Below are 13769 nucleotides of genomic sequence, written 5' to 3'. Positions count from 1 at the left end.
ATTTTATAAAAAATTATTAGGGTGTCACATGTCCCCCTGAATGGTACCGATGGAAACATCAACTTGTGTTACACAAATATTTTGGCACCGCAAGGCCTCTGAAACTGAAACAAAAAAAGGCCCCAAAATTCACCAGGTCTCTGTCATGTCTGCAGCCTGTGGTTGAGTTAGGTGACGCACTGCGGCCACATATGGGGGATTTCTAGAAACATTAGAATAAGCATAATAAATATTGAGTTCTATTTCTCAGTTAGTATTTGCTGTGTTAAAGGAAAAAAATGGATTAAAATTGAATATCTGCCAAAAAAATGAAAATTTTCAATTTCTCCTCCAAACTGCTTAAATTTCTACGAAACCCCTAAAGGGTTAATAAACTTATGATATGTTACTTTGAATACTTTAAGGGGTGCAGTTTTTACAGTGGAGGGATTTGTGAGGGTAACTAACATACAGGCCACACAAATCCACTTCAGGACTGAACTGGTCCCTAATAAAATCAGAGCTGAAATTTTCCTGAAAATTTGAAAAATATCGAAGCCCTCTAACATCCTAACAAGTAAAAGGACGTTCACTAAATGACGTCACCATAAAGCAGACATGTTGTAGATGTTGCAGTAATAATTAGTTTATGTAATATAACTATTATTCTTAGAACAAGAGAATTTTGAATATAAAGAAATGTAAATTTTTCACGTTTTTGCTCAAATGTGTTTTTTTTTTTTTTTTTTTTACAAAAAACTACTGAATGTATCAACCAAAGTATACCAATAACATAAAGAGGAATATGTCATGAAAAAACAATCTCAGAATGATCGCGATGATTAAAAGCATCGCAGAGTTATCATTACATATAGAGACAGATAGACAGGCATTAAGGCCAAAACAGGCTGAAGAGGAAAGGGGTTAAACAAATTACCAGTATACATTTATTAAGGGAAATGCACATTAAGGGGGAGATTTATGAAAGGGTGTGAATATACACCTGGTGTAAGCTGCCCACAGCAACCAATCACAGTTCTTCTTATATTTTGCCAGAGCTGAAAGCTGAGCTGTGATTGGTTGCTGTGGGCAGTTTACACCAGGTGTATATTTACACCCTTTCATAAATCTCCCCCTTAAAGTGGTTTTTCCCTGCACTTACTACTGCATCAAGGCTTCACTTCCTTGATGAAATGGTGATGTCATGACCCGACTCCCAGAGCTGTGCGGGCTGTGGCTGCTGGAGAGGATTATGGCAGGGTTGGGCACTGGACCCTGAACCCTAGCGTGTGTGACCAGAGCAACTGTGTGCTTAGCAGCTGCTGCAGCCCCTGGCATAGTTATGGTGCCGGTATCCCTGTCCCATGATGGCTCAGTGTTCCCCTCTGCTCCGGGGGATGCTCACTGTCCTTTCTACTGCCTCTATCTCCCCGCTGCAGGGGGCTCCGCCGCCGCTCTCACCCAGCTTGGGGACACCTCCCCCAGCAATGCTTGCTCCCCACCTTGCCCAACAGGACCTACTAGGATGTTCCCTGGGGGCGGTGGACACTGGCAGACTACATAGACATGGGGACTAGTGGACATAAGCTGCACATATCCCTGAATGCAAAGGGAAAGAATACTGGACTGGTGCCCTGATTGTTTACTCTCGGGATACTATACAGAACTGTATGGTTACTTCTCCAGGATCTTATAGACAGAACCATCCTGTTCTCTACTCATATATATTACATGAGCTTTGGTAATACATTGAGTTACATATATAGGGGGCTATTGGTGGCATTGGGTATCTTAATCAGATTATCATACATTGTGACAGACAGAACAATAATCATAGCACAGGCAAAAGGGGACTTTGGGGGCTTGCAGCACTTAGGGGCCTCCATTACCCTGTTCTTGGTATACAGCCCGTTGTCACCATGTAATACCAGGAGGTTCTGCTGCAATGTTAGAAGATAGAGGTTTGCTGTTATCACCTCAGTCCAGCAGAGGGAGCCAGTTCCCAGCTAGGAGTAATAGAGATAACTGGGGAAGAAAAAGTCAGAGACACAAAAAGTGTAACACACCCAGTTCCTGGCAGAGGAGAACAGTCCAGTGCTGGAGCTCAGGAGCAGTGTCCAGCTAAGGAGCTGAAGAGTGGTGTGACAAGGTGATCCAAGGAAAGCAGGACAGCCCAGCCAGGTCCATAGGAGCTACAAGTGTGCAGCACTGAAGGAAGAGAGCAACACAGCCCAGTAAGTGGAGAGCAGAGCAGCAGTGTAACAGGAGTGCCCAGCTAGCTTCATCACTGCAGCAGGGGGGAAGGTACTGCTGAGGGGAGACAGAGCTGGAGCTGCAGGGGAATCCATTGCTGCTAGCAGGATCAGAAAGTGGGACCCTCTGAGAGACTGCATATAGTTGTGCTATACTACATAGAGGGACGTTACATTCTTTTTGCTACTTACCAAGTTTCTTAAAGAGACAGTGGCCCTATTGTATAGGAATCTACCTGTTGTACAAGTTCAAGAGTTAGTTGTGTTGCAGAATTAACATCATTTAAGTTGTTTTAACATTACTCAGCTGTTAGAGTCAGTTTGTCACCATACAAATGCATCCTTACAACCCCCCCTAGCATTGCTGTTATGTGGTAACATGTGCACTGGTGTTAGAGGGGATGTCCAGCTGTTAAGTCCTGTAAACTACCTATACATAGCCTGTGAAATCCTCTGCTGCTGTAGTGTGATGTTCCCATGATACCACATGGGGCTGTGTGTACAGATGGCAATGCCAGTAAGCATGGCACATCCCACTTACTGGTCACAGCAGGCTGGTACAGTGTGTCACCACTGTTGTGCAGAAGACGGGGCATTACATGGGGTAGCTGGGGTAAATGTTATCATTGACTCCTGGCACTGAACAGAAAGTTATATGCGCCTAGTTTTTGATGGGATTTTGGATAAGTACTGTGATCCTTGGAGGCATCATGGAAAATAGTTGTAAGCTAGTATTCTGTGCCTGTGCTTTCTCTTTGAAAAATCCCCTTTTCTGTAAGGGCCCTTGCACACTGAGTAAAAGAGGCTGAATTTACGGCTGAATGCTCGAAATTCTGCCTGCCCTATTTCTTCAATGGGATTTCTCTTGCGCCTCTGCTCTCTACTCAAAGAATGAACATCGATGATGGGGGTCATTCCATCCAAGTTCAGCCTCTTTTAGGGCATGTGCACACTGCTTAAAACAGACGGAAACACCTCTGTGTAATGCGTCGCTCGCTTGCGGACAGCGGCGGGCGCAAGCGTCTCCACCCATGTCGTAAACTCCATTCTATGCATGGGCGGATTCCTTCCTCCATCCAAAGAATGATCAAGTTCATTCTTTGGACGGAGGAAGGAATCTGCCCATGCATAGAATTGAGTCTAGTCCAAGTGGGCGCGAGCCATGGATTACGCAATGGAGTTTCCCTCTGTTTTAAGCAGTGTGCACATACCCTTACTCAGTGCGCAAGGCCTGATACAAGGAAAGTAAAAGTGGACCACGGGCTGTCCTGCTGGTTAGATAGCCACCATCAGCTGTAATTTACTGGGACATCCCAGCAGTACCACTATAAAGAAGATTAAAGGGCTATTCCTATCTCAGAAAGCAATAACCTATTGCTAGGATATGGTTTGGGGGTCCAACCTTCAGGACCTGAAGTGGGACACTTATGCTGTTCCCGGGATCTGAATGACATATTTCTCCCTACTTGTCTATATCGATGACTTCCATTCATGGCTAAACTTACAGCTATGATTACTCTGAAAGGGTGCAGCTGATCAGGTATCACTGTAATAAAGGTGCTTGTCTGTCTGTAATGCTGCATGTGGTTCAGACAGTGTAACAGTAGTGACAGGTTCCCTTTAAAGTAAATTCATCGCCTATATTGATTGTTACTTATTAGAGACAAATATGGAACATGTTTTTTTATAATATGTTTCTATTTTCTGACTGTAATCTAATTTTTACTATGGGACCCACTAAGGGACATTTGTCAAAGGTACTAAAAGAAAAAAGAAGAGAAGGGCGCTTCATGGTGCAATAATGACGGGTACCAATGGGTATACAGTGAAATCACTGATTTGTTGATCCCAGGTACTCACCTACAAGGTTGTGCAGGTAGGCACAACTCTAGTACTAGCATAAATTCACTGCAGCACGTCGGGGAGCCTCAGCAACCAGCTGTTGTGAGTAGATAATCGATAGGAAACAAATTCTCCGCTACACCTAGCAGAAGCAACGATCTCCTCTTCAGGATGACGCAGGTGACCAACAAGTCAGAAAGTGATCAGATCACTGAAGTGGCCTTCACAGACTGCAGCAGTGCGCTCGGGGTCATCGGCAATAGTTCCAACTATTTTATTAATGACAACGCGTTTCTGCCCTCTAATAATGGAGGGCCTTTCTCAAGCACTTACAAAGCATAACTAAGTTTACACTTAAATAGACCACATGTACATAACACCACAAGACTGCTTCTGGGTAACTAGCCCCGGGCGGGGTCACTCCGGCACATAGAGTGTAAATCACGGAATATATACATCACTAGTCCAACAACAATACATTAATAAATTTCATCTAACCAGGCGAGATGTCCATATAGTGTCCATAAAAACCTGGTATTTTGTCTTTTCCTAGGTGTCCATCTGTGCTGCAGCCGCGTCTAGTTGGTCTCCTGGGATCTGTTGCTTTCCTGAAGGGGAGATTGTTGCTTCTGCTGGGTCTAGCGGAGTATGTCATACCTAGGATTTATATGTGGGGGATCTCTGCCAGAACATCTAAATGTAGCAGTGTGCAATCACCCCTAGTTACCAGACTAAGAAAAGCAAGATTTCAGGATTACTAATAATAATTCTGAAAAAGTATATTTAAAGTGTGACTATCATTTCAACAAATTTCTGACATAATCTCTGCTTTAAACTGGAGACATGGAATTTGAATTCTGGGAGCCAGAAGCAGGCCGGAGTGTGGCCAGGTATTCACCGGGCAGCAATGGGTTATAGGGGATGAGGCTTTCCATACTCGCAGCAGAAAGACAAATCCACTGCGAGTATGTAAACCTTACAGAACAGGACACAGGATTGCAGTGGATTTTGCTGCGGAACTCGTAGCGTGAAATCCGCTGCAATTCTGTTCGTGTGAAACTGGCCTTATATAATAAGAAGAGAAATAATAAAAGGGCAGACTAGATGGACAAAGTGGTCTTTTCTGCTGACAATCTTCTATGTTTAAAAGTTGATTCAAACGGTCATTTTTATTACTTATAACATCTATGGGCTGCTATATACTATTACTGAAGACATGTATAGGCTGCTGTATACTATTACTTATAACATCTGTGAGCTGCTATATACTATTATTCATAACATCTGTGGGCTGCTATATACTATTATTTATAACATCTATGGAATGTTGTATACTATTACTTATACCATCCGTCGGCTGCTATATACTATTACTGATGACATGTATAGGCTGCTGTATACTATTACTTATAACATCTATGGGCTGCTATATACTATTACTGATGACATGTATAGGCTGCTGTATACTATTATTTATAACATCTGTGGGCTGCTATATACTATTACTTATAACATCTATGGAATGTTGTATACTATTACTTATACCATCCGTCGGCTGCTATATACTATTACTGATGACATGTATAGGCTGCTGTATACTATTACTTATAACATCTATGGGCTGCTATATACTATTACTGATGACATGTATAGGCTGCTGCTGTATAGTATTACTTATAACATCTATGGGCTGCTATATACTATTACTGAAGACATCTATGGGCTGCTATATACTATTACTGAAGACATCTATGGGCTGCTATATACTATTACTGAAGACATCTATGGGCTGCTATATACAATCACTTATAACATCTATGGACGTCCATTGTTGCAGATCACAGTTTACCGTTGCGCTGTGGCAGAATGCAGACCATCTTGCATCAGGGCCCTCCTGCTCTGTTATCCCAGCTCATTGAGCTTCTGCCAGTAACCTGTTACACTAAATCTACTAGTTTTTAACGTGAATCATAGCATTTAATCTCACACCACAGTATACACTGTGTACAACAGATTGCAAATATCACTCAGCAAAGGCTCCATCGTAGGGACACAAGATATGTATAAATGTTATGTTATTTGGGTTAGTGCCGTATTTAGAATATTTCCCAAATATGATGGAATACTGGCCACATTAAATGTGCGTGACTTTATAAAGGCATAGAGATAATGGCAAGTAGTGGTCAGAAGTAATATAACCCAAAGCATCCAGACCCTTCTGAAAAGACAATGTAACGTTTGTTTGTATTGGTTCTAACAAGTGTCCTTTACACCAGAGGAGTAAAGCACAGATCACAATGACTGAATGCTGCATCTGTATCTATGTTGAATGCATTCGTTACACAAACTGGTCATATAGACAGGTTTGTATTTGCCACTAGGCATTCATATTCCTGTGCATAGGGCTGCAGTGTTGGGGGGCTGCACAATGCATGAATACTTCTGATCTATCTGCTACCATCATATTGTGGCCTGGAGAAAAAAACCCACATGATCTTCCTTTGGTTGAATCCACATGGATCAGAACTGATGTTATATTTTCCTGCAGATTTGCAGCCGCCCATTATGCTGTGCATAGGGATATAGTGTATAGTGATATAGTGTATAGTGCAGCAGAATCCCCAGGTAACTCATACAGTGTTTATTTGTGACAGATCTGAATGAAGACATTCTGTGGTAGCACACTTATGGGGTGTATTAAGTCTGAGCAGCTAGGGCGGTATGAGCTACATTTAGTAAGTTTATCACAGTATTTCTCCCAGTTATCTCTTCCCTAGTAGTACATAGCTCTGATACAGAAATGTCACGAGCAGCAGTAGTGATAAAAGTCACACCCAGCATGCAGCTTGTGCACAGACACAGTCCTTTCTGTGTTCTCCAGCCTCGGGCCCTTCCTTCTTCATTCATTGTCTTGGTCTGTGAGTTGCAGCCCAATTTGTACATTACTGAGCACTGACATCGCTGCAAAGGCTGCACCCTTGTTACTTCTCCACATATGCTGAGTTATCCACTACCAGTAGTTTTTTTGTTCTCAACAATGACTAAATAGGCTGTAAAAGTTGACTGTAAAGTTGGTTGATTCAGTAATTGGGGTATGTGGTGTATAAACCCCCCAGTATGTAATAGAAGAGAGTCTGGAACCTATGTGCATTAGCCAAACCAGACAGCCAGAGACAGGAAAATGAATGAAGATTCTGTAATGACGATATCAATATACAATGATATCTCTGCATTACTCTATCATCATTACATTTGCTATGTCAGTAGTCGGTTTGGTAGTTGCTGAGCATTTGCTTTCATCAAGAAACATACAGGGTAAAGGACCTTTTACACGGGCCTATTATAGTCCAGAAGTGTTGCAAAAAACCCATGTACAAGTGATAATAATCAGGCTCATCGTGTCCTTTGAGCAGGCATCCTGTTCCTCCGTCTCCCCCGTCCAGCTACTATTTTTAGGCCCCACCAGCTCCAGAATGATTGACAGCCGCCTCCTCCCGCCCCTCATCTATCATGATTTACGCCTGCGAGCAGGCGTAAATCATGATCCAAGTCTGCACCTGTTGGAAGCACATGTAGATTTGGTACGCCGGGTGCAGGGTCTTAGTGAATTTGGACGGGGAAAAGGGGATGGGGTCTAATTTAAGACTGGCGTACAAGTACGCCGGTCTTAATAAGTGTCATCCTTCTCCACTACTCTTACTGTCATTAGTGTATAGGGGAAGGGTCCAGCTACTAGTGTGTGGGGTAGCATGCAGCTCCTAGTGTGTTGGGTAGCATGCAGCTCCTAGTGTGTGTGTGGGGTAGCATGCAGCTCCTAGTGTGTTGGGTAGCATGCAGCTCCTAGTGTGTGTGGGGGGGGGTTAGCATGCAGCTCCTAGTGTAAGAGGTAGCACGCAGCTCCTAGTGTGCGGGGGGGTAGCATGCAGCTCCTAGTGTGCGGGGGGGGGGGGGGGTAGCATGCAGCTCCTAGTGTGTGGGGTAGCATGCAGCTCCTAGTGTGCGGGGGGTAGCATGCAGCTCCTAGTGTGTGTGGTAGCATGCAGCTCCTGTTGTGCGGGGGGTAGCACGCAGCTCCTAGTGTGCGGTGGGGGGGGGGGGGGGGGTAGCACGCAGCTCCTAGTGTGCGGTGGGGGGGGGGGGTAGCACGCAGCTCCTAGTGTGTGTGGTAGCATGCAGCTCCTGTTGTGGGGGGGGGGGGGGTAGCACGCAGCTCCTAGTGTGGGGGGTAGCACGCAGCTCCTAGGGGGAGATTTATCAAAGGGTGTAAAATTTAGACTGGTGCAAACTGGTCACAGCAACCAATTACAGCTCAGCTTTCCTTTCACCAGAGATGGAAGCTGAGCTGTGATTGTTTGGTGTGGGCAGTTTGCACCAATCTAAATTTTACTCCCTTTGATAAATCTCCCCCCTAGTGTTTACTCCAGAGACCAGGACTGGGGGGCTTTTCTCCGAAACAGCAATCAGTCCTCACCAGTTGATGATCCAAGTCTGCACCTGTTGGAAGCACATGTAGATTTGGTACGCCGGGTGCAGGGTCTTAGTGAATTTGGACGGGCAAAAGGGGATGGGGTCTAATTTAAGACTGGCGTACAAGTACGCCGGTCTTAATAAGTGTCATCCTTCTCCACTACTCTTACTGTCATTAGTGTATAGGGGAAGGGTCCAGCTACTAGTGTGTGGGGTAGCATGCAGCTCCTAGTGTGTTGGGTAGCATGCAGCTCCTAGTGTGTGTGTGGGGTAGCATGCAGCTCCTAGTGTGTTGGGTAGCATGCAGCTCCTAGTGTGTGTGGGGGGGGGTTAGCATGCAGCTCCTAGTGTAAGAGGTAGCACGCAGCTCCTAGTGTGTGGGGTAGCATGCAGCTCCTAGTGTGCGGGGAGGGGGGGGGGGTAGCATGCAGCTCCTAGTGTGTGCGGTAGCATGCAGCTCCTAGTGTGTGGGGTAGCATGCAGCTCCTAGTGTGTGGGGTAGCATGCAGCTCCTAGTGTGTGGGGTAGCATGCAGCTCCTAGTGTGTGGGGTAGCATGCAGCTCCTAGTGTGTGGGGTAGCATGCAGCTCCTAGTGTGTGGGGTAGCATGCAGCTCCTAGTGTGCGGGGGGGGGGGGTGTAGCATGCAGCTCCTAGTGTGTGGGGTAGCATGCAGCTCCTAGTGTGCGGGGGGGGGGGGGGTGTAGCATGCAGCTCCTAGTGTGTGGGGTAGCATGCAGCTCCTAGTGTGCGGGGGGGGGGGGGGGGGGGGGTAGCATGCAGCTCCTAGTGTGTGGGGTAGCATGCAGCTCCTAGTGTGTGGGGTAGCATGCAGCTCCTAGTGTGCGGGGGGTAGCATGCAGCTCCTAGTGTGTGGGGTAGCATGCAGCTCCTAGTGTGTGGGGTAGCATGCAGCTCCTAGTGTGTGGGGTAGCATGCAGCTCCTAGTGTGCGGGGGGGGGGGGGGGTGTAGCATGCAGCTCCTAGTGTGTGGGGTAGCATGCAGCTCCTAGTGTGCGGGGGGGGGGGGGGGGGGGGTAGCATGCAGCTCCTAGTGTGCGGGGGGTAGCATGCAGCTCCTAGTGTGCGGGGGGTAGCATGCAGCTCCTAGTGTGCGGGGGGTAGCATGCAGCTCCTAGTGTGCGGGGGGGGGGGGGGGGGTAGCATGCAGCTCCTAGTGTGTGGGGTAGCATGCAGCTCCTAGTGTGCGGGGGGTAGCATGCAGCTCCTAGTGTGTGTGGTAGCATGCAGCTCCTGTTGTGCGGGGGGTAGCACGCAGCTCCTAGTGTGCGGTGGGGGGGGGGGGTAGCACGCAGCTCCTAGTGTGCGGTGGGGGGGGGGGTAGCACGCAGCTCCTAGTGTGTGTGGTAGCATGCAGCTCCTGGTGTGGGGGGGGGGTAGCATGCAGCTCCTAGTGTGGGGGGTAGCACGCAGCTCCTAGGGGGAGATTTATCAAAGGGTGTAAAATTTAGACTGGTGCAAACTGGTCACAGCAACCAATTACAGCTCAGCTTTCCTTTCACCAGAGATGGAAGCTGAGCTGTGATTGTTTGGTGTGGGCAGTTTGCACCAATCTAAATTTTACTCCCTTTGATAAATCTCCCCCCTAGTGTTTACTCCAGAGACCAGGACTGGGGGGCTTTTCTCCGAAACAGCAATCAGTCCTCACCAGTTGGATGACTGGCTATCCATTATATTACACAGTGAGGACTGGCAGCCTACCAATAGTGTACTATTCTCTTGGGTTGAGCATTTCGGATATGTGCTGCAGACACCCAGCCAGGATCACATTGCATTGTTCTGTCACTGCAGTGTCTGTAAGAGCTCAGGACGGGGGAAGTTTAGGCTGCTGCTTGTTAGTTCCAGAGCCACTCCTTGGATGTGAAATTCCTTCCTTACAGTAATGCTTTCCATATGTGCCATTCCCAGCCCTGCTCTCCTGAACTTGGTGACATAAGAATGTGGGCTGTTCCGTACTAGCCGGCTTCCTTCCCACTTCTCAGCAGAACACTTCTTTTATAAGGAGAGTATACAGAACAAAGGGATGGCTGCCGGGTACACAAAGGCACAGCAATCTACTGTCATTTATAAATGTTACATTCTAGGGAAAGAATCCTACACCATTAATACTATTTGGAGTCGTCTCTGAAAACCTGTTTTTACTGTTTAAAGGCCCTATTCCACGGAATGATTATTGGCCGATAATCGTCCCGTGGAATTGACAGCAACGATCAGCTGACATCGTTCATGTCGGCTGATCGTTGCAGTCGTTTGTTTCTCAACATGTTGAGAAACAAACGACTGATACAGCAACGATCTGCTGCCGTCGTTCCGTGGAATAGGAGCGCCGGCAGCAGACCGCTGCTGTATCCTATGGGCTGCCCGGACGATCAGCAATCCCTCAGCAATCAGCAATCAGATTTCTATAATCTACAATATTTGTATTCCTCATAAGTGACCAGACTGGAATACTTTACACTGTATCTATTTGTATATAATTACTGGTTATATGTGCTGTATAGGGACATGACAGTAGTGAGTATATAGAATATGCATATGCTGTATATTGTCAGACCACTCCAGATGCCAATTTGCATTTCTAGGTCCCTAGCAACAAACACATTATAGACATTAATAATAACGATATGAAGTTTTATTTATATGGCGCCAACAGATTCCGCAGCACTTTACAATTTTGGACATTACTTGTTTCCTGAGATTTACTGCAGGTGAATATCATGTTGCCTTACAAAACCATACACACTCTATTCACACAGCTATACATGAGGAGCTGCACTATTTCTAACCATTGTAGAATATGTGTGGCACTTATGACCAGACTTCTGCTCTGCAGGTGCCATCCCTAATTTCAGCCCATTTTCTTTGATGTCTCTCATACACTGTACAGACACACAGAAAATGATACTACTCACTTGTATCATTATAGCCACCATAAGAAGCAGCAGCATGGATTATAGGGCACTACTGAACAGTATAAGCTATGAATTAAAGGGGTATTCTTATCTTAACTAACATAGTTAACCTCATAGGACCTGTCAAGTTAAATATTTTTTCAAATACGTTTACTTAGCAAACTTTCCTCCTCCTTTCTATGTTGCTCTTTCCTTTCCATTGTTGACTGGGATACCGACCACCACTCTGCTCTAAAAACAGTGGTTTAACTGGTATATATAGCTTATATATATATATATATATATATATATATATATATATATATATATATATATATATAATATTTATTTATATATATATAATATACACACTACCGTTCAAAAGTTTGGGGTCACCCAAACAATTCTGTATACACACACACACAGTGGTACCTTGGTTTAAGAGCGTTTTGGTTTAAGAAGTCCCTGTACTGGGAGGGAGCGTGAGTGGAGAAGGGGCATGGTCTGCATAGCGTGGTCTACAGCCCTGTACAGATCCACTTCAGGCTGGGGCTTACATCAGGGGACAGGACTGTGGAGGTAATCTCTTCATAGCTGTAACCCCTCTCTCCTCAGAGAGTGCTGCATGTATGTGCCCACATCTGTCCTGCTCATTTCTTCATGCTGCCTGCAGTCTCTGTCCGCCCTTGTGTTTCCCATCCTCTCCATTACTGTACAGTAACTTATATCACATATTCTGCTGTTTCTGAATGTTTGTTTCATCTGTTTTACAAGTTAATCAGAATAATAAATCATTATTTTGGGATGTGGAACCAATTGTCTTCATTTCTATGATTTCTTATGGGAAAATTTGCTTTGGTTTAAAGTGACTGTACCACCAGCCCAGGCTGACCCACCCCCAGTGGAAAAAAACTCCAGCCCCTCCATGTCGTGAATCCATTAGAATCAATGGAACCCTATCATAGAGGGGCTAGGGTTTCCTCCCACTAAGGGTGGGTCGGCCCGCCTCCAGTGCTTCAGCCTGGGCTTGGTGGTACACTCACTTTAAGAGTGGATTTGGATTACAAGCATGGTCCTGGAACGAATTATGCTCGTAATCCAAGACACCACTGTATATATATTATAGCTATATACTGTATACAACAGCCAGATCAGAGCAGAGTGGTGGTTGGTAACCTGGACAACGAGCTGTCAACAATGGGATGGAAAGAGCAACATATCAGGGGAAAGAGGCAAGTTGGCTAAATGAATTTGGAAAATAGTTAACTTAACAATGCCTAAGATTATAATTATGTTAGTTTAGATGTGAATACCCCTTTAAAGCGACTCTGACCCCCCCCCAAACCACTTGTACCTTTGGATAGCTGCTTTTAATCCAAGATCTGTTATGGGGTCCATTTGGCAGGTGATGCAGTTATTGTTCCGAAAAACAACTTTTAAACCGGAAGCCCGTGCCCTACGGGAGTATGATTGTGTATGCATTAGGCTGGCACAACCTCTCTGTCCCTCCTCCCCGCCCTCCTCATCATTAGGAATGCTCCAGGTAGATTGCCTACTATTCGTCAGCTGTGTTAGCCCGGCACATTGGCTGGATCGTTAAGACACCTGTGCAATGTTCAGCATAGAGAAAATGTTCCAGTGACATTCCTAATGATGAAGAGGGTGGTGGGGGGGGGGGTCGGAGGGCACAGATATTCTATATTCTAAGCCACGCCCATAGAGCACGGGGCTGTAAGTTTAAAAGTTGTTTTTTAAGACAATAACTGCTTCACCTGCCAAACGTATCTAACATTCTTAGTAAACTTGTGTACTCTTTGCAGTCCCTGTTTGCTTCCAGTTCTCTCCAGATACTTTTCCCAAACTCCCTCCACTGCACATAAATATGTTTGGCAGCACATAAACTGATCCCTCAGTAAGACAGGACTGAGTGGTTTTTCAAAATGAATGAAAGTTTAGATGGAGGAGGGGCAGGAAAGGAGAATTTCCCCTCTGATAAAATGCTTGTACTATTCAATTATGTAACGTTTGTTAAAATGAGAGTGACCATTTAAGTGCAGTATGAAAAGGGTGGAAGAGGTGACTGACTCTATCTCCCTGTCAGAGGTCAGATTATGCAGCATTGTCAGTGACATAGTATCTATATATAAATCATTGGTTTTGGATTTCTAGCCAGTGGTTGGACATGTCAAAACCAGTGACTAAGAGGAGAAGAAGTAAGGCCCCTGTGTTCAGGTTGTCATTGTATACACCCTGTGGAATGCATATTTGTTCCCAGAGCTGTGAATAAGTCTAGAAGAAGGTCAGAGGCATGAATGTAT

General features: G+C 45.4%; 1 protein-coding gene across 4 annotated transcripts in view; it reads left to right on the top strand.

Annotated features, from left to right (window-relative positions):
* SEPTIN10 (septin 10) overlaps positions 1 to 13769 on the top strand; it is a 65595-nt gene that overhangs the window by 19105 nt on the left and 32721 nt on the right. The window contains exon 1 of one of the 4 annotated variants that reach the window (XM_069970986.1): positions 2035 to 2213. The exons of the other annotated variants lie outside the window; for them this stretch is intronic. The gene's annotated coding sequence lies outside the window, so the exon portion shown is untranslated. Of the gene's footprint in view, positions 1 to 2034; positions 2214 to 13769 lie in introns of those variants that run through there. 4 annotated transcript variants of the gene reach the window in all.

Source organism: Dendropsophus ebraccatus, chromosome 5 (genome assembly GCF_027789765.1).
Source record: "Dendropsophus ebraccatus isolate aDenEbr1 chromosome 5, aDenEbr1.pat, whole genome shotgun sequence".
Lineage (NCBI taxonomy): Eukaryota > Metazoa > Chordata > Amphibia > Anura > Hylidae > Dendropsophus > Dendropsophus ebraccatus.
Note: the sequence above shows the minus strand (reverse complement) of the source record. Positions and strands in the feature narration are given on the sequence as shown.